General features: G+C 56.6%; 1 long non-coding RNA gene across 3 annotated transcripts in view; it reads left to right on the forward strand.

Annotated features, from left to right (window-relative positions):
- The first annotated feature begins 868 nt into the window (after positions 1-868).
- The window catches only part of LOC135423371 (uncharacterized), a 55,838-nt gene continuing 37,446 nt past the window's right edge, over positions 869-19,260 (forward strand). Inside the window, exons 1-2 of one of the 3 annotated variants that reach the window (XR_010434794.1) lie at positions 869-891; positions 1,000-1,101. This is a non-coding gene — a long non-coding RNA (uncharacterized LOC135423371). Of the gene's footprint in view, positions 896-999; positions 1,102-19,260 lie in introns of all 3 variants that reach the window. The other 2 variants (XR_010434795.1, XR_010434793.1) reach the window with 2 other exon arrangements.

The following is a 19,260-nucleotide window of genomic DNA, read 5'->3' on the forward strand; positions in this document are numbered from 1 at the left end:
TTCTTTAGCCAGGGACTGGAACACAGACAAAATCAAGGGGCTCTTTGACCTGTGCAGGCTCCGAGCATTTTTCAGCCTTCCCTAGCAGGGCATTCTCACCCTCTGAAAAGCTGAAAGGCTTTAACAGCTGGAGACGCGCCTGCAGCTGTGCAGATTAATGTAGTTTCTTTGAGGAAACGAAGGGGAAGTTTTCCTGTTGTGAGCCTAAATACCGAGTCTACTCTGCTTTTTCAATCAGGTGACGAAGCTTATGGAAAAAAAGACCAAAGGCCTCGAGGTGAGTACATTCTACCGAGTTCTGCTTTTCTGGGATCGGTTTGGGAAAATCACGTGAAATTCTAAAAAGCTTCTCTCCGTGTTTTCTAGTTGTTTTTTCAGCCTTGGTCTAAGTTTCCTGTAGAAAAGGGCATAGAATTATTAGAACAGACAAACTAGACCTTCTCGGGAGAGATGGAAGAAAAGGCTGCTGATTGCAGTTCTGCTTTTCTTGTCTTCCCTTCGACTGTCATTTTCTCTCCCCTGCTGTTCAAATAGGCAGCAATTAATTGCTCTGCTGAAGAGTTTGCTGTGCTAAGTGTCTGTCAAATTGACGCCTTCAACTCAAGACAGCACCTGCTCCTTAGTTACAAAAAGTTCCTCCCAGGAAATTTCCAGGCGTGCCCATAAATCTCCTCGCTGTTTGTTTGGGAGAACAGGGTTTTCTCGTCTGTAACAGAATAGTCGTGGCATTTGCTATTGAATGCTGGTGGCAATCTAGTCAGAAGAGGACCCCGTGCTTCACTAATTTTGCCTTTTTGTTGTTGGGGGTGACTTCTTCCCAGGGATGTTCTTCTTGATCCCCCGGGGCAAAGGGAGGTGTCAGCGTCAGGAGCCATCCTAACTGGGGCCCTGGTAGGTCAGTGCTTTTTGTGTGACTGGACGGTGAAGCTGTCTGTGGGAATGACCTGGCTAGTGCTCAGTGTAGTCCTAATTAAGGTGTCTTTTACTCCGTGTTCCCAGGCTCCCTGTTTTCCTTCGGTCGCCGTGGGTGTGCCGGACGCCTCTGGCAGGACTAACCCTGTGGCTTTTATGTCCAACGTGCTGTGCTGTGTGTGCCTGCAGGTAAGAAAAGCTGGGAGTGCAGTCCCTCTGCTTTGATTGCTGTGTCTCTTGGGTAGCGATTTTGGAAGCGGCGCCCGCGCAGAGCGAGGCGTTGGCCGGGCCGGCGCCTGAAGCGCTCGGGGCCGCCGGGCAGGGCAGTGCCCGGCTGGTGGGTGCCTCGCAGAGAGAAGAGCCTGGCCCTGGGAAGGCAGGAGCCTGGTCTCGAGCTGCTCTGGACCGCTGTGGGGATGAGTTTGAAGTTTTGGGATCGCTTGTTTCTGTCCCTACCTTCCCACTGAAAACAATAACTTAAGAAGTTCTCCTCTGGACTGGTCCAGAGAAATTGTGGAGTCTCCATCCCTGGAGATGCTTAAAACACTTTTGCTCAGGCAAAGTTGTGAGCAACCTCTTCTGCCTAATCCCGCTTTTTGAGCAGGAGAGACTGGACTAGATGATCTCCAGAGGTATTGTCCAACCCCCACCATTCTGTCCTTCTGTAAAGGGGCTTTGCACTGCCCTTTGGAACTGTAATCTGTTGATGACCTGTGTTGAGGTCACGCTGCAGCTTGTTACACTGCAGCTTGTCACACTGAATGGCAGCCTGAATAATTTAATATTGAACTGTGATTAATCACAAGATGAAAGCTCAGATAGGCTGGTAAGAGGCAGTGTTCTTTGCTGCAGCATTTCCCACCTGAGGTAATTTTCCTTGTTCTGAAAGTGTCAAGTACAGTTGGGCAATGTACTGCATAGGAAGAAGGGAAAGAATCTCCAAAGCAAATAAATGAACAAAAAAACCCTTTATATTTGCTTGTGCAAGAAGAAGATTGTTATTCCACTCAACCAGGTTTTGAGAGGACAAATTAATTGTTTCTCTGACAACAGTATACACTGGAGGCTGTTAATGATCCCATAGTCTGTGCTAAAGGTTTTAGCTGATTGTGTTTGTCATCAGCTTTTACTAAAGAAAAAGCAAGCCTTCTCGGCTGTGTGGATATTACAGGAACGAAATGATTCCATTCATGTAGATAATGATAACAGAGCCAAACCAAAACTATTGTGAGTGTCCTATGTGGAACAATATACAGAATTTCAAAAGGGATTGTAGTGGTCCCATATACAGAACTAACATACTTCCTGTTCCTTATTTGCTGATCAGGTCATGTTTATCTGCCTGTCAGGACTGTTGGAGCACTGGATGGAGAGCAGGTCATATGAGGAGGATTACGGAGTAAAAGGCAGCTTGTACTGAAGTGCAGGGAAAGTATAAATATTTATATATATTGGCACAGCGCCTGGCCTTAATGCTTAAAATCCTTTGGAGAGCTGTCTGCATATTTACTGTATTAATGATCAAATGCAAGGCTGTGTTGGGAAAGGTCTTCCATTTGGAAGTCAGTAGTTGAGACTGTCTTGCCTATGAAAAAGAGGGAGAATTTTCGTTAGAGGGTGTAGGATTCTGGCTGGTAATAGTCTTAATTCAAGGTATTTTTAGAGAATTGATTTAATACAAGCAGAACAAATGGCCAGAAGTGTAATGAGAGACAAGTTGAAATTAGAAAGTAGATGTGCATTTTGAATGTATTGTCATAGCAACTGATTAAATTCTCCCTCTCTTGCTGTTCTGGGGACCTTTTAAATGTGCTTTGGCTAAATAAAAAGTTAGACTATTAGACTATTTCAGAGCCAAAAGGTCAGTTCTTGTTGTCTCTTTTGCACTTTAATTCTAGTACACTGATACTTGCTAACCACGTATAACCCTAGATGCAGAATGAGAACTTGGGTTATTAACAATAAACAAGTAAACAGCAGAAAGACTTGACCTTTCTTTTGAATTGCCCTACAGTGTTACAAAATACCAAACAAACCTCCTTCCCCAAAGAAACGCCCCCCAAAATGCCCTAACAACTCACCAAACACAAAATCACCGACAACCAAAAAGCAGAAGTAACAAACATGAACAGCAAGTGGAGGAAGAGTTTGAAAGCGGGCTGGACAGAAGCAGAAGTGTTACTGCCCACTCTTAGGCCACTGTGCTGATTAAATGGGTGTTGTTAGGTTTAGATTAGTAGTTTGTTGTTGTTGGGTTTTTCGGTGGTGTTGATTTTTTTTGTTGTCGTTGTGGGGGATTGTTTGTTTGTTTGTTTTTATTTTGGTTTTTTTTCTGTATTAAAAATCTGGCTCAGTTACTCTCTAGTTCTGGTGTGTTCTCTTTTCCAGGTGGTTGGTGTTTCTGCAGTGTTTGGCACAGGACTGGGGGAGATTTTTACCCAGCTTTCTAAAGCTGTAGATGAATAGGAGAGGTAAGGGGATAACTTCTGGTCCGCGACCCAGTGACCACTTCCTGAAGGTCCTGATTCATGAGTCTGCTCCTTTGATTTGAAGGAGTGTACAGTTGCCATAGCCAAGGTAGCTTAGGGTGTCCAGTATCAGCATAAAAAGCAGCAGTAAAAAGGAACTATTCAGAGATGAATTTTTGTGCTGTTCCGTGAAAAAGTAAAAGCTATCTGTGCCAGCAAGTCTGTGAAGTAATTTTTTTCTTGTAGTTCCATACCAAGTTTTGAATTGTTGCTGTTTTAATGAAGTATGTTCATTGATTTTGCATCCATTGGTTTCAGAATCCAAATCTGGGGAAAAAAGTACTGTCTTTCTGAAATGTCTCTCAAACATGAAAGCCTAGAGAAAACTTTTTTTTGTGAGTAAAAAGAAGCCTCCAGGATGATCCTTATGCAATACAAATCATGTGTTTTTCAGACTGAATGCACTCCCTTTATTCACCTTTTCAGAGAGTATCGGCCAGAATACGAGTGCCTGAGAAAAACACTGGTAAGTGTTTTTAGCTGTTTTACACCTGAACAGTGTATCTTGGGTCACTTTTGTGCACACAATTGCCTTTATGTTGAGAGGGTCTAACATTTCATTTACTAGTCGTACTCACTGTGGGAAAACTCCTGTCCTGAAGGAGTCCACCATTTGCCTTTTTTTTCCTAGATGTGGTGGAGCATATCTTTACAAAACTAAAGATTTTGTAAAACAGATGTTGCTCACTGGTTTAGTGCTAGTATTTGAGCTAATTGTGTGAAAATGATTGGGAAATAAGATTGTGTCTTCCATTCAGATGGACAGAGAGTTCTTAAAAATAAATTTCCAAAGGGATTTGTTGAGACTATCCCTGTATCTTCCTGCACCAGTGAAGAGTACTAGTTTGACTTAGTAAGAAAGGCTGAATTGCAGTGCCAAAATCAGTAGCTCTGCTCACCTTGAGTTCTGGCTGTCCAAAGGACAGTTCTCTGCAGGCACAGCTACACAGAGTTTGGCTTCCCGGCGCTGCTGAAAACGTCCTAGAATCCCACCTGACTGGAGGTTGCTTTCCATGCTTAGTCAGAAGTTCTGTGTAACCTGAGTTGAAATGTAAGACCTGCGTAGTGACTTCTGCTCTCTGACTGGGGGACAGGCTGCTGGGTTTGGGTGAGGTTTCTCTTCTCCTGATGTTTTAAATGTTCTCAGAATCCACATGTAAATCTTTGTCTACGGGAGAAAGCTCAAAATAAACAAAAGAGAGAGCAGCTGGAACACTTGTGGAAGGACATGGGCAGCGTGTGTGTGCAGGGCAGCACACTGGCAGGTACCTCCCCAGGAAGATAAAGTTTACTGCAGAAGTTTTCTGAAGAGTTTGCCTCGTGAAGTAGTACAGTGCTTCTTTGTCCTCACAGCAGAAATGTGAAAGCAGCTCCATGTTAGAGGAGCAGGGCTTTAGTTCCTGTGGGATTGGTCACACTCAGCTCGTCCTGTGTCAGTCACAGGTTTGGAAGAAACCCCACTGTGTAGCTAAAGCAGTGGACCTACTAGAAATAATGAAATACTTTAGAAAAGGCGAAACAGTCAGATCAGAATATGAGAAAGCTCTGCTGTTGGCTGCACTGTTCCTTAGATGAGGCGAGTAGGTGCTGATGGAGTCTGTCCTGTGTCTGGGATCCACAAGCAGCTTTCTGTCCCCTTAGAGCAGGTGTTCATTGCTGGGTTTCTGTGCAGACAGAAGTTGTCAGTGCACACGCTCCCTTACCTTTAGCAAGCTGGTTTGTGTACAGCCGTTTCTGTTCCCTTCAAGGACCTGATGCTTCTGCAATGGGTCCCTCTGAGCTAATACTAACATGAGGAACTCTCGATGAAGAGCAAGAAGAGAGGGAGAGTGACGCTGATGGCATTGACCACGAAGGTAAGGGAATGAGGTCTAAAAGCTGCCTCTCAAGAAATCCCCTCTATATTTCATGTCCTGGATGGACTGTAAGGAGAGCCTAGAAAACAAGCAAACATTCAGTCACCTGACGTGTCAGAATCTGTAGCAGAAGCTCAGCTGCAATGGTCAGTGCAGGGATATCACTCTGTAACCTTTGTGAAAGTTCAATTGTAAATTTTCTATTCAAGTAATTAATAGGTGTATAACACACATAAACCAGAGAACTCGTTAGGCTTGGGGCATGCAGTGACCTCTGAACCTGATTGATGCACAGATGTGTCCATCATCTTTTTGGCCTTACAGTTTCTGCCCCTGGCTCTCTTCCCTTTTCCTGTGACTGTGGTCTTGGAGCAATCTTCTAAGTTGTTACAGTGTGATTTTTCTCTTCTATAGCTCACAGACTTAATCTTCATTCTTTCCCTGTTCCACTGATGGGTAGGATCACTTATTTCCTTTGCCCTGTAATGTAGCTGAAGATGGAATAGACTTTCTATGTTGCTTTGGCTATCCTGATTCTAGCTTTTTTTCAGAAACACAAGTAGAACAAGTACTGAAATAGCGCTGAACTTCAGCAGCAGCGGGGACTGCGCAGGAGAAGGAGGGTGGGCAGCGGGCCTGGGGCAGGCAGGGGGATGGGGGTGGGGGCGGGCACTTAAAAGATTTCGGCCAGGGAGCTGATCTCAGCCAGCACCCAGTCGGGGCAGTCTAAGTCCCCGTAGAAGCAGAACTGCTGCGTGGGGAGAGGCGGTCAGAGGCGCACTGCTGCTCTGCGTCCTCCCCGCTCCCCGCCGCCGACTCCCGGCCCACCACGTCGCCGCTGCTCCACGGTCCCCCATGCCGCACAGTCCGCCTTCGCGATCCGGAACCGCCCCGTGTGCCGGTGGGGGGCTCCCCGAGGGGCTCTGCAGGGGCCTTGGGGCCGGGACCCCGGGGGTGCAGCCCGACCAAGGGGCGGGGCAGGGGACGGGGTCCCGGGAGCGGGACCCGGGACGGCCACGGACCCGCGGGAAGGGCGCCTCCGACACGGCCCTAGTCCCTCCTCCTGACCACCCGAGCACCTCCCGCCACCCCGCCGGCTCCAAGCCCCGCCAATCCGGGCCCGAGGCAGAGTCTGGCCCGCCAATCCCGGGCCGCCTTTCTCGGCGCCGTCCAATCACAGCCCGCCTTTTCAATCCGGCAGCGGTCCCCCAAGCTCTGCCCGCTCAGCCGCGGCGCGGCCCCTCCGAGCGGCACCGTCCCCCCGTTCCCCTCAGGCGCTGCTGGGACCACGGAAGGGCGGTGGGAGCTCCGCGGTCACGTCCCGTCCGGGAGCTCTCCCAGGAGAAGGAGAGGGAGGCGGGGAGCGGGCGGGAGGGGCTCCGGGAGCGGGGCCTGCGGGACCAGCGGGGTTCTCGGGAACGGGCGGGCGGGGATTGGCTGGGCTGGCACGAGGGGGGCGGGGCCGTGCGGGCCGCGGGCTATAAATAGCGGAGGGGGAAGCGGGGGGGGGCAGTTCGGCGGCGGAGGTGGAAGCGGCGCTGGAGCGGCGGGAGCCGGGACGAGATCGGCGGTGAGCTGGGGCGGGACTCCCGCGGCTGCCGCTCCCGACGTGCAGGTCCGATCCCGGCCCGCCACTCCCAGCCCGCTTTTCTCCGCTCCGTCCAATCGTAGCCTGCCCTTTCAATGGGGCCGCGGTCCCGTAAGCTGTGCCCGCTCAGCCGCGGCGCGGCGCCGCCCCCCTTCCCCACGTTCCCCTCAGGCGCTGTAGGTGCCGGCGCCTTTGCTTCCGGAGCAGCGCCTGCGCTGCCGCAGCCCCCGACAGGCCCTGTTGGGATCAGGGAGGGCGGGTGGCACAGCTCCGCGCTCACGTCCCGTCTGGGAGTTCTTCCGGGAGGCGGGGAGGGGGCGGGAGCGGCGGCGGCCCTTTCAACGCGGCCGCGGTCGAGCAAGCTCTGCCCGCTCAGCCGCGGCGCGGAGCCGCCCCCCTCTCCACCTCGTCCCCCGCGTTCCCCTCAGGCGCCGGTCTCGGCGCCTTTGCTCCGGGATCCGGCGGAGCCGCGCCTGCGCTGCCGCGGTGCCCGCAGGCGCTGTTGGGAGGGCGGGTGGGAGGTCCGCGGTCCCGTCCCGTCCCGGAGTTCTCCCGGGAGAAGGGGAGGGAGGCGGGCAGCGGGCGGAAGCGGAGCAGCCCCTGGGAGCGGGGCCTGAGGGGACAGCGGAGTTCTTGGGGACGGGCAGGGCGGGAACGGGCAGGCGGGGATTGGCGGACGCTGCCGGACGCTGGGATTGGCTGGGCTGGCACGAGGGGGGCGGGGCCGTGCGGGCCGCGGGCTATAAATAGCGGAGGGGGAAGCGGGGGGGGGCAGTTCGGCGGCGGAGGTGGAAGCGGCGCTGGAGCGGCGGGAGCCGGGACGAGATCGGCGGTGAGCTGGGGCGGGACTCCCGCGGCTGCCGCTCCCGACGTGCAGGTCCGATCCCGGCCCGCCACTCCCAGCCCGCTTTTCTCCGCTCCGTCCAATCGTAGCCTGCCCTTTCAATGGGGCCGCGGTCCCGTAAGCTGTGCCCGCTCAGCCGCGGCGCGGCGCCGCCCCCCTTCCCCACGTTCCCCTCAGGCGCTGTAGGTGCCGGCGCCTTTGCTTTCGGAGCCGCGCCTGCGCTGCCGCAGCCCCCGACAGGCCCTGTTGGGACCAGGGAGGGCGGGTGGCACAGCTCCGCGCTCACGTCCCGTCTGGGAGTTCTTCCGGGAGGCGGGGAGGGGGCGGGAGCGGCAGCGGCCCTTTCAACGGGGCCGCGGTCGGGCAAGCTCTGCTCGCTCAGCCGCGGCGCGGAGCCGCCCCCCTCTCCACCTCGTCCCCCGCGTTCCCCTCAGGCGCCGGTCTCGGCGCCTTTGCTTCGGGATCCGGCGGAGCCGCGCCTGCGCTGCCGCGGTGCCCGCAGGCGCTGTTGAAAGGGCGGGTGGGAGGTCCGCGGTCCCGTCCCGTCCCGGAGTTCTCCCGGGAGAAGGGGAGGGAGGCGGGCAGCGGGCGGAAGCGGAGCAGCCCCTGGGAGCGGGGCCTGAGGGGACAGCGGGGTTCTTGGGGACGGGCAGGGCGGGAACGGGCAGGCGGGGATTGGCGGGGCCGGACGCTGCCGGACGCTGGGATTGGCTGGGCTGGCACGAGGGGGGCGGGGCCGTGCGGGCCGCGGGCTATAAACGGCGTGGGCGGGGGGCGCTGGGGGCAGTTCGGCGGCGGGGCTGGGGGCGGCGCTGGAGCGGCGGGAGCCGGCCCGGGATCGGCGCGGCCGCCGGGCCGAGGAGCGGCGGTGAGCCAGGGTGGGACCCTCGCGGCTGCCGCTCCAGGGAGCGGTGGGGAGCCATGAGGCAGCACCCCCTCGGCTGCCGATCCAGGGGGAGCCGGGGTCGGTCCCCCACAGCTGCCGAGGCAGGGCGTTGGGCAGGCGGTGTCCCGGGCAGCTGTGCCGGCCAGCTTTGGTCAGTGCTCAGTGGGGGAGCAGCCCATGCTCAGGGGTGCTCCCCCGAACCAGAAGGACTAGGATGCAGCCTCTCAGTGGGGCTGGTATTGAAAGTATTGTTACAAAGAAAAGTAATAAAAGATGTTTCATTCTATTATAATTTTATTTTACTTTTATTTTCATCTTTGACTACTTGATTGTTTATTCTATTGTTTTGTTGCTGTTCCCGTTGGGATGGGTGGGACAGCTCCTAGAGATATTTAAGTGAACGACAAAGACTGATTTGTGACCTTGTCAACAGCCCGGGCCTGCAGAGATACCCAGGAGCAGATTTAGGCAGAGGCAGCAGAAAGCTGAGGCAGAGGCAGCAGAAAGCTGAGAACGTGGAGCTCAGGCAGCAGAGCTGGTGGAGACATAAAGACGGTAGGACTGTGGGCAGAACAAGGGTGGGGCTGGATTAGGGAGCATGGACCTGGCATAAGTACTGCAGGGATGGAGCTGGGATAAAAATAGTCAGGCCTGGCCTGGAATGTGGGCTTGAGAGCTGGGGTGGAAAACTCAGACCTTTAAAAAAAGAAAGATGCTAGGATTGGAACGTGCAGCAGCTTTACCGGGAGCTGACAGCAGAGCTGGCAGAGAAATAAAGGTTGTGGGTCTGGGTATGGGATAGGGAGAGTGGTGCTCGGAAAGGGACTGTTGAGCAGGGATAGGGACTGTGGCACTGCAGTAGAAATCACTGTAGGATTGAGACAGGGACTGGCACCGTCGCACAAACATCTGTGTGTCTGTGGAATAGGGATTGATGGGCAGGAACATGGACTGGGGGGGAAGAGCTGAAATCAGTCTAGGGCAAAGATCTGGCCTTTGGAGTTGGGATCGGGTTTGTGGGGTTGGAGGAGTACCTGGGGGACTGGGATTGGGAATGTGAAGTTGGAGCTGGAAAGTCGCAGAGCTGGAGCCAAGCTGAAGATCCTGCAGTGAGAACCTGGAGCAGCTTCCCGTGGCGGCGCTGGCAAGATGCAGAGCTACTGCTGAGAGAGCAGAGCTGGCAGTGCAATAAAGCTTGTGGGTCTCGAGCTGAAATCACTGAGGGGCTGGGGTAGGGACAGGGTTCTGGGCTTGGGACTGTAATACTTGGGGCAGTAATCAGAGCAATCACTGTGAGATAGGGCATGTGGCACCGTTGCTGCAGTGGCTGTGTGTCTGATATAGGGATTGATGGGTGGGAACGTGGATTGGGTGGGTAGAGCTGAAGTCAGTATAGGGTTGGGCTTGTGATTTTTGAATTGGGATAGGAATTTTGGGGCTGGAGGAGCACCTGGGGGACTAGGACTGGGAGTGTGAGGGTGGAGCTGGAAAGTCACAGAGCTGGAGGCAAGCTGAAGATCCTGCAGTGAGAACCTGGAGCAGCTTCCTGAGGCGGCGCTGGCAAGATGCAGAGCTACTGCTGAGAGAGCAGAGCTGGCAGTGCAATAAAGCTTGTGGGTCTCGAGCTGAAATCACTGAGGGGCTGGGGTAGGGACAGGGTTTGGGCTTGGGACAGTAACACTTGGGGCAGGAATCCGTGTGGGGAGGAGATAGGGCCTGTGGCACCGTTGCTGAAATCTCTGTGTGGCTGTGGAATTGGGATTATAATTGGGAATGTGGACTGAGAGGCTGGGGCTGAAATCAGCATAGTGGTTGGATTGCATCTGTGGAGCTGGGAGGGTGTCTGGAGCTCAGATAGGGCCTGTGGCACGTTCGCTGAAATCCCTGAGGGGCTGTGGAATAGGGATTAATGGGCGGGAACGTGGATTGGGTGGGTAGAGCTGAAGTCAGTATAGTGCTGGGCTTGTGATTTTTGAATTGGGATCGGGTTTGTGGAGCTGGAGGAGCACCTGGGGGACTGGGACTGGGAGTGTGAGGTGGGAGCTGGAAAGTCGCAGAGCTGGAGCCAAGCTGAAGATCCTGCAGTGAGAACCTGGAGCAGCTTCCTGAGGCGGCGCTGGCAAGATGCAGAGCTACTGCTGAGAGAGCAGAGCTGGCAGTGCAATAAAGCTTGTGGGTCTCGAGCTGAAATCACTGAGGGGCTGGGGTAGGGACAGGGTTTGGGCTTGGGACTGTAACACTTGGGGCAGTAATCAGAGCAATCATTGTGAGATAGGGCCTGTGGCACCGTCGCTGCAATGGCTGTGTGTGTGATATAGGGATTGCTGGGTGGGAACGTGGATTGGGTGGGAGAGCTGAAATCAGTCTAGTGCTGTGCTTGGGTCTTTGGTATTGGGATAGGAATTTTGGGGTTGGAGGAGCACCTGGGGGACTAGGACTGGGAGTGTGAGGTGGGAGCTGGAAAGTCACAGAGCTGGAGCCAAGCTGAAGATCCTGCAGTGAGAACCTGGAGCAGCTTCCCGTGGCGGCGCTGGCAAGATGCAGAGCTACTGCTGAGAGAGCAGAGCTGGCAGTGCAATAAAGCTTGTGGGTCTCGAGCTGAAATCACTGAGGGGCTGGGGTAGGGACAGGGTTTGGGCTTGGGACTGTAACACTTGGGCAGGAATCCGTGTGGGGAGGTGATAGGGCCTGTGGCACCGTTGCTGAAATCTCTATGCAGCTGGAAATGGGATTGTAAATTGGGAATGTGGACTGGGCGGGTAGAGCTGAAATTTGTATAGGGCTGGGCTTGTGATTTTGGAATTGGGATAGGAATTTTGGGGCTGGAGGAGCACCTGGGGGACTGGGTTTGGGAGTGTGAGGGTGGAGCTGGAAAGTCACAGAGCTGGAGCCAAGCTGAAGATCCTGCAGTGAGAACCTGGAGCAGCTTCCTGAGGCGGCGCTGGCAAGATGCAGAGCTACTGCTGAGAGAGCAGAGCTGGCAGTGCAATAAAGCTTGTGGGTCTCGAGCTGAAATCACTGAGGGGCTGGGGTAGGGACAGGGTTTGGGCTTGGGACTGTAACACTTGGGCAGGAATCCGTGTTGGGAGGAGATAGGGCCTGTGGCACTGTTGCTGAAATCTCTGTGTGGCTGTGGAATTGGGATTATAATTGGGAATGTGGACTGAGGGGCTGGGGCTGAAATCAGCATAGTGGTTGGATTGCATCTGTGGAGCTGGGAGGGTGTCTGGAGCTCAGATAGGGCCTGTGGCACGTTCGCTGAAATCCCTGAGGGGCTGTGGAATAGGGATTAATGGGCGGGAACGTGGATTGGGTGGGTAGAGCTGAAGTCAGTATAGTGCTGGGCTTGTGATTTTTGAATTGGGATCGGGTTTGTGGAGCTGGAGGAGCACCTGGGGGACTAGGACTGGGAGTGTGAGGGTGGAGCTGGAAAGTCACAGAGCTGGAGCCAAGCTGAAGATCCTGCAGTGAGAACCTGGAGCAGCTTCCTGAGGCAGCGCTGGCAAGATGCAGAGCTACTGCTGAGAGAGCAGAGCTGGCAGTGCAATAAAGCTTGTGGGTCTCGAGCTGAAATCACTGAGGGGCTGGGGTAGGGACAGGGTGTGGGCTTGGGACTGTAACACTTGGGGCAGTAATCAGAGCAATCATTGTGAGATAGGGCCTGTGGCACCGTCGCTGCAATGGCTGTGTGTGTGATATAGGGATTGCTGGGTGGGAACGTGGATTGGGTGGGAGAGCTGAAATCAGTCTAGTGCTGTGCTTGTGTCTTTGGTATTGGGATAGGAATTTTGGGGCTGGAGGAGCACCTGGGGGACTGGGTTTGGGAGTGTGAGGGTGGAGCTGGAAAGTCGCAGAGCTGGAGCCAAGCTGAAGATCCTGCAGTGAGAACCTGGAGCAGCTTCCCGTGGCGGCGCTGGCAAGATGCAGAGCTACTGCTGAGAGAGCAGAGCTGGCAGTGCAATAAAGCTTGTGGGTCTCGAGCTGAAATCACTGAGGGGCTGGGGTAGGGACAGGGTTTGGGCTTGGGACTGTAACACTTGGGCAGGAATCCGTGTGGGGAGGTGATAGGGCCTGTGGCACCGTTGCTGAAATCTCTATGCAGCTGGAAATGGGATTGTAAATTGGGAATGTGGACTGGGTGGGTAGAGCTGAAATTCGTATAGGGCTGGGCTTGTGATTTTGGAATTGGGATAGGAATTTTGGGGCTGGAGGAGCACCTGGGGGACTGGGTTTGGGAGTGTGAGGGTGGAGCTGGAAAGTCACAGAGCTGGAGCCAAGCTGAAGATCCTGCAGTGAGAACCTGGAGCAGCTTCCCGTGGCGGCGCTGGCAAGATGCAGAGCTACTGCTGAGAGAGCAGAGCTGGCAGTGCAATAAAGCTTGTGGGTCTCGAGCTGAAATCACTGAGGGGCTGGGGTAGGGATGGGTTCTGGGCTGGGGACAGTAACACTTGGGCAGTAATCAAAGCAATCACTGTGAGATAGGGCCTGTGGCACCGTTGCTAAAATCCCTGTGTGGTTGGAATTGGGATTGTAAATTGGGAATGCGGACAGGGAGGCTGGGGCTGAAGTCAGTATAGTGCTAGGATTGCATCTCTGGAGCTGGGAGAGTGTCTGGAGCTCGGATAGGGACTGGCACCGTTGTTTAAAAACCTGTGTGGCTGTGGACTAGTGATTGATGGGCAGGAACATGGACTGGGCTAGGAGAGGTTAAATTAGTCTAGTGCTGGGTTTGTGAGTTTTGAATTGGGCTAGGGTTTGTGGGGCTGGAGGAGTAATTGGGGGACTGGGAATGGGAGTGTGAGATTGGAGCTGAAAAGTCACAGAGATGGAGCCAATATGAAGATCCTGCAAGATTTGGAGCTGCTTCTGAGAGAGCAGAGCTGGCAGTGCAATAAAGCTTGTGGGTCTCAAGCTAAAATCACTGAGGGGCTGGGATAGAGCTGGGGTCTAGAATATGGACTGGATGCTTTGGTCAGGTACTGTTGGTTTTGAGTAGAAATTACTGTGGGATTGGGATTGTATTTTTGTGCACTCTGGGGAGTCTAGTAATTTTATTGCAAGCCATTGGAGGGAACTGGGAGTACTGGGTAGAGTCAGCTGTTCTATGGGGAAGGCCCAGGTGTTAACAATGAGGGGGAGGAGGGGCCAGGGACTGGGCTGAGGCCCCTTGGCTGTTGTTCCGACTCAGGAGCTGTAGCAGGACTTCTTAGACTGTGACTCAGGTGAGTCTGTTTCAATTTCACCTTTCCAGTCCCTTCCTACTGTCCCCAGTCCCTCCCCACTGTCCTCAGTCCCTCCTGAGTCCTTCCCAGTTTCTCCCAAGTACCCCAAACCCCATCCCAGTGCAGCCAGTCCCCTCCCTGTTCCTTCCTCAGTGCCTCCAGTTCTTGCCAATTGCTCCCACTACACCCCAGTCCCATCCCAGTCCATCCCTAGTACCCTCAGTCCAACCAAGCTCCCTGTGCAGTTCCCTCCAGAACCTCCCCAGTGCTCCCAGTCCTTCCAAAGTTGCCTCAAACCCATTGCAGTCCCTCTCCAGTGGCCTCAGTCCCATCCCAGTTCCCTTCCCAGTGATCCCACTTGCTCCCAAGTGCCCCCAGTCCAGCCCAGTCCCAACCCAGTGCCCCTGGTACCTCCCCAGTGCCCTCAGTGCCATCCTAGTTCTCTCAGTCCCATCCAAGTACCTCCAGTCCTTCCCCACTGCATCCCAGTGCTCCCAGTCCCTCCCAAGTGCATTAAAGAGCCATCATCAGTGACCCCAGTCCCTCCCCAGTCCCATCCCAGTCCCTCCTAAATGATGCCTAGTCCCTCCCCAGTGCTTCCAATCAAATCCCAGTCCCTCCCCAGTCCCTTCCCAGTACATCTGCGCCCCATCCCAGTTGTCCCAGTCCCTCCCCAGAGATTCTCAGGCCCATCCCAGGCACGCTCTCCAGTCCCCTCCCCAGTCCTCTCACAGTCCCCTTGCAGTCCCTTCCCAGTCCTATCCCAGTCCCTGCAGTCCCTTTCCCAGTGCTCCCAGTCCCATCCCAGTTCCCTCCCCAGTGACCTCAGTCCCATCCCAGTGCCCACCCAGTGCATCGCAGTCCCATCCCAGTGCCTGTAGTTCCACTGTCCCCAATCCCTTCCCAATGACCCCTGTCCCATCCCACTTCCCCCAGTCCCTCCCCTGAGAATCCCAGTTGCAGTCCAGTGCCCCCAGTGCCAGCCCAGTTCTCCCCAGTCCATCTCCAGTGCCCTCAGTCCCATCCCAGTCCCTCCCTACTCCCTTCAGTCCCGCTCCAGTACCCCTAGTCTCAGCCCAGTGCATCCAACTCCCTTGAAGTGTCCCCAGTCCCATCCCAGTCCCTCCCCAGTTCATTGTGCTCCTTTTCCCTGTGCATCCCATTCCCATCCCAGTCACTTCGCAGTCCCTCCCTGCTCCCTCCCCAGTTCCCCCAGTCCTAGCCCAGTGCCACCAGTGCTCCCAGTCCCACCCCAGTGCCCCCACTCTCATCCCAGTCCCTTGCAACTTCTCTCAGTGCAAGCCAGCGCACCCATTCCTTCCCAAGTGTCCTCCTGCAGTGCAACCCAGTCCTTCCCCAGTTTGCCCAGTTCCATCCCAGTCCCTTCCCACTGCCCTCAGGCCCATTCCAATTCCCTCCCCAGTGATCCCAGTCCCATCCCAATGGTGCCACAGTGTGTCCCCAGTGCCTCTCAGTCCTATCCCAGGGCCTCCAGTCCCTCTCCAGAGAATCCCCGTCCCAGCCCAGTACCCCAAGTGCCCCCTGGGCCTCTCCAGTGCCCTCAGTCCCGGCCCAGTCCCTCCCCAGTGCATCTCACTCCTATCCCAGTGCCCCCAGTCCCATCCCAGTCCCTCCCCAATGACCCCCAGTCCCATCCCACTGCTCCCAGTCCCACCCCCCGCCCCCCGAAAATCTCAGTCCCACCCCAGTGTCCCCACTCCCAGCCCAAATCCCCCCAATGCCCCCATCCCTCCCCACTGCCCCAGTCCCTCCCAGTGCATGTCAGTCCTTTTCCCCGATGCATCCCACTCCCTCCCTAGAACATCCAAGTCCCATCCCAGTTCCCTCCCCAGTGCCCCTGACCCATCCCCAGCCCTCCCGTAACCTCAGTCCCTCCCCAGGGCATCCCGGTTCTTTCCCCCTGTGCATCCCAGTCCCATCCCAGGCCCACTCCCCAGTCCTGTCACAGTCCTCTTGCAGTCCCTTCCCAGTCCCTTTCCCAGTGCTCCCAGTCCCATCCCAGTTCCCTCCCCAGTGACCTCAGTCCCATCCCTGTGCCCACCCAGCGCAGCTCAGTCCCATCCCAGTGCCTGTAGTCCCACTGTCCCCAATCCCTCCCCAATGTCCCCTGTCCCATCCCACTTCCCCCAGTCCCTCCCTTGAGAATCCCAGTTGCACTCCAGCGCCTCCAGTGCCAGCCCAGTTTTCCCCAGTCCATCTCCAGTGCCCTCAGTCCCATCCCAGTCCCTCCCTACTCCCCCCAGTCCCGCTCCAGTGCCCCTAGTCTCAGCCCAGTGCATCCAACTCCCTTGAAGTGTCCCCAGTCCCATCCCAGTCCCTCCCCAGTTCATTGTGCTCCTTTTCCCTGTGCATCCCATTCCCATCCCAGTCACTTCGCAGTCCCTCCCTGCTCCCTCCCCAGTTCCCCCAGTCCTAGCCCAGTGCCACCTGTCCTCCCAGTCCCACCCCAGTGCCCCCACTCTCATCCCAGTCTCTCCCCACTTCCCCCACTGACACCCACCACCTCCTTTCCCTTCCCAAGTGTGCTCTCGCAGTGCAATCCAGTCCTTCCCCAGTTTGCCTAGTCCCATCCCGGTCCCTCCTAAGTGATTCCCAGTCCCTCCCCAGTCCCTTCCCAGTACAACTGCATCCCATCCCAGTCACAGCAGTCCCATCCCAGTGGTCCCAGTCTCTCCCCAGAGATTCTCAGGCCCATCCCAGGCACGCTCTCCAGTCCCCTCCCCAGTCCTCTCACAGTCCCCTCGCAGTCCGTTCCCAGTCCTATCCCAGTCCCTGCAGTCCCTTTCCCAGTGCTCCCAGTCCCACCCCAGTCCCTCCCCAATGACCCCCAGTCCCATCCCAGTGCTCCCAGTCCCCCTCACCCCCCCGAAAATCTCAGTCCCACCCCAGTGTCCCCACTCCCAGCCCAAATCCCCCCAGTGCCCCCAGTCCCTCTCCAGTGTCCCCAGTCCCATCCCCATCCCTCCCCACTGCCCCAGTCCCTCCCAGTGCATGTCAGTCCTTTTCCCCGATGCATCCCACTCCCTCCCTAGAACATCCAAGTCCCATCCCAGTTCCCTCCCCAGTGCCCCTGACCCATCCCCAGCCCTCCCGTGACCTCAGTCCCTCCCCAGGTCATCCCGGTTCTTTACACCTGTGCATCCCAGTCCCATCCCAGGCCCACTCCCCAGTCCTGTCACAGTCCTCTTGCAGTCCCTTCCCAGTCCAATCCCAGTCCCTGCAGTGGCTTTCCCGTTGCTCCCAGTCCCTCCCCAGTGCATTCCGCTCCTTTCTCCCATGCATCCCATTCCCATTCCAGTACCATCCCAGTTCCCTTCCCAGCCCCCTCGCAGTCCCTCCCTGCTCCCTCCCCAGTTCCCCCAGTCCTAGCCCAGTGCCACCAGTGCTCCCAGTCCCACCCCAGTGCCCCCACTCTCATCCCAGTGTCTCCCCACTTCCCCCACTGCAACCCACCACCTCCTTTCCCTCCCAAGTGTGCTCTCGCAGTGCAACCCAGTCCTTCCCCAGTTTGCCTAGTCCCATCCCGGTCCCTCCTAAGTGATTCCCAGTCCCTCCCCAGTCCCTTCCCAGTACAACTGCATCCCATCCCAGTCACAGCAGTCCCATCCCAGTGGTCCCAGTCTCTCCCCAGAGATTCTCAGGCCCATCCCAAGCACGCTCTCCAGTCCCCTCCCCAGTCCTCTCACAGTCCGCTCGCAGTCCCTTCCCAGTCCTATCCCAGTCCCTGCAGTCCCTTTCCCAGTGCTCTCAGTCCCATCCCAGTCCCTCCCCAATGACCCCCAGTCCCATCCCAGTGCTCCCAGTCCCCCTCACCCCCCCGAAAATCTCAGTCCCACCCCAGTGTCCCCACTCCCAGCCCAAATCCCCCCAGTGCCCCCAGTCCCTCTCCACTGCCCCCAGTCCCATCCCCATCCCTCCCCACTGCCCCCAGTCCCTCCCAGTGCATGCCAGTCCCTTTCCCTGATGCATCCCACTCCCTCCCTAGAACATCCAAGTCCCATCCCAGTTCCCTCCCCAGTGCCCCTGACCCATCCCCAGCCCTCCCGTGACCTCAGTCCCTCCCCAGGGCATCCCGGTTCTTTCCCCCTGTGCATCCCAGTCCCATCCCAGGCCCACTCCCCAGTCCTGTCACAGTCCTCTTGCAGTCCCTTCCCAGTCCCTTTCCCAGTGCTCCCAGTCCCATCCCATTTCCCTCCCCAGTGACCTCAGTCCCATCCCTGTGCCCACCCAGCGCAGCTCAGTCCCATCCCAGTGCCTGTAGTCCCACTGTCCCCAATCCCTCCCCAATGACCCCTGTCCCATCCCACTTCCCCCAGTCCCTCCCTTGAGAATGCCAGTTGCACTCCAGCGCCCCCAGTGCCAGCCCAGTTCTCCCCAGTCCATCTCCAGTGCCCTCAGTCCCATCCCAGTCCCTCCCTACTCCCCCCAGTCCCGCTCCAGTGCCCCTAGTCTCAGCCCAGTGCATCCAACTCCCTTGAAGTGTCCCCAGTCCCATCCCAGTCCCTCCCCAGTTCATTGTGCTCCTTTTCCCTGTGCATCCCAGTTCCCTTCCCAGCCCCCTCGCAGTCCCTCCCTGCTCCCTCCCCAGTTCCCCCAGTCCTAGCCCAGTGCCACCTGTCCTCCCAGTCCCACCCCAGTGCCCCCACTCTCATCCCAGTCTCTCCCCACTTCCCCCACTGCAACCCACCACCTCCTTTCCCTCCCAAGTGTCCTTTTGCAGTGCAACCCAGTCCTTCCCCAGTTTGCCTAGTCCCATCCCAGTCCCTCCTAAGTGATTCCCAGTCCCTCCCCAGTCCCTTCCCAGTACAACTGCATCCCATCCCAGTAACAGCAGTCCCATCCCAGTGGTCCCAGTCCCTCCCCAGAGATTTTCAGGCCCATCCCAGGCACGCTCTCCAGTCCCCTCCCCAGTCCTCTCACAGTCCCCTTGCAGTCCGTTCCCAGTCCTATCCCAGTCCCTGCAGTCCCTTTCCCAGTGCTCCCAGTCCCATCCCAGTCCCTCCCCAATGATCCCCAGTCCCATCCCAGTGCTCCCAGTCCCCCTCACCCCCCCGAAAATCTCAGTCCCACCCCAGTGTCCCCACTCCCAGCCCAAATCCCCCCAGTGCCCCCAGTCCCTCTCCACTGCCCCCAGTCCCATCCCCATCCCTCCCCACTGCCCCAGTCCCTCCCAGTGCATGCCAGTCCTTCTCCCCGATGCATCCCACTCCCTTCCTAGAACATCCAAGTCCCATCCCAGTTCCCTCCCCAGTGCCCCTGACCCATCCCCAGCCCTCCCGTGACCTCAGTCCCTCCCCAGGTCATCCCGGTTCTTTCCCCCTGTGCATCCCCGTCCCATCCCAGCCCCACTCCCCAGTCCTATCACAGTCCTCTTGCAGTCCCTTCCCAGTCCAATCCCAGTCC

Source organism: Pseudopipra pipra, chromosome 16 (assembly GCF_036250125.1).
Source record: "Pseudopipra pipra isolate bDixPip1 chromosome 16, bDixPip1.hap1, whole genome shotgun sequence".
NCBI lineage: Eukaryota > Metazoa > Chordata > Aves > Passeriformes > Pipridae > Pseudopipra > Pseudopipra pipra.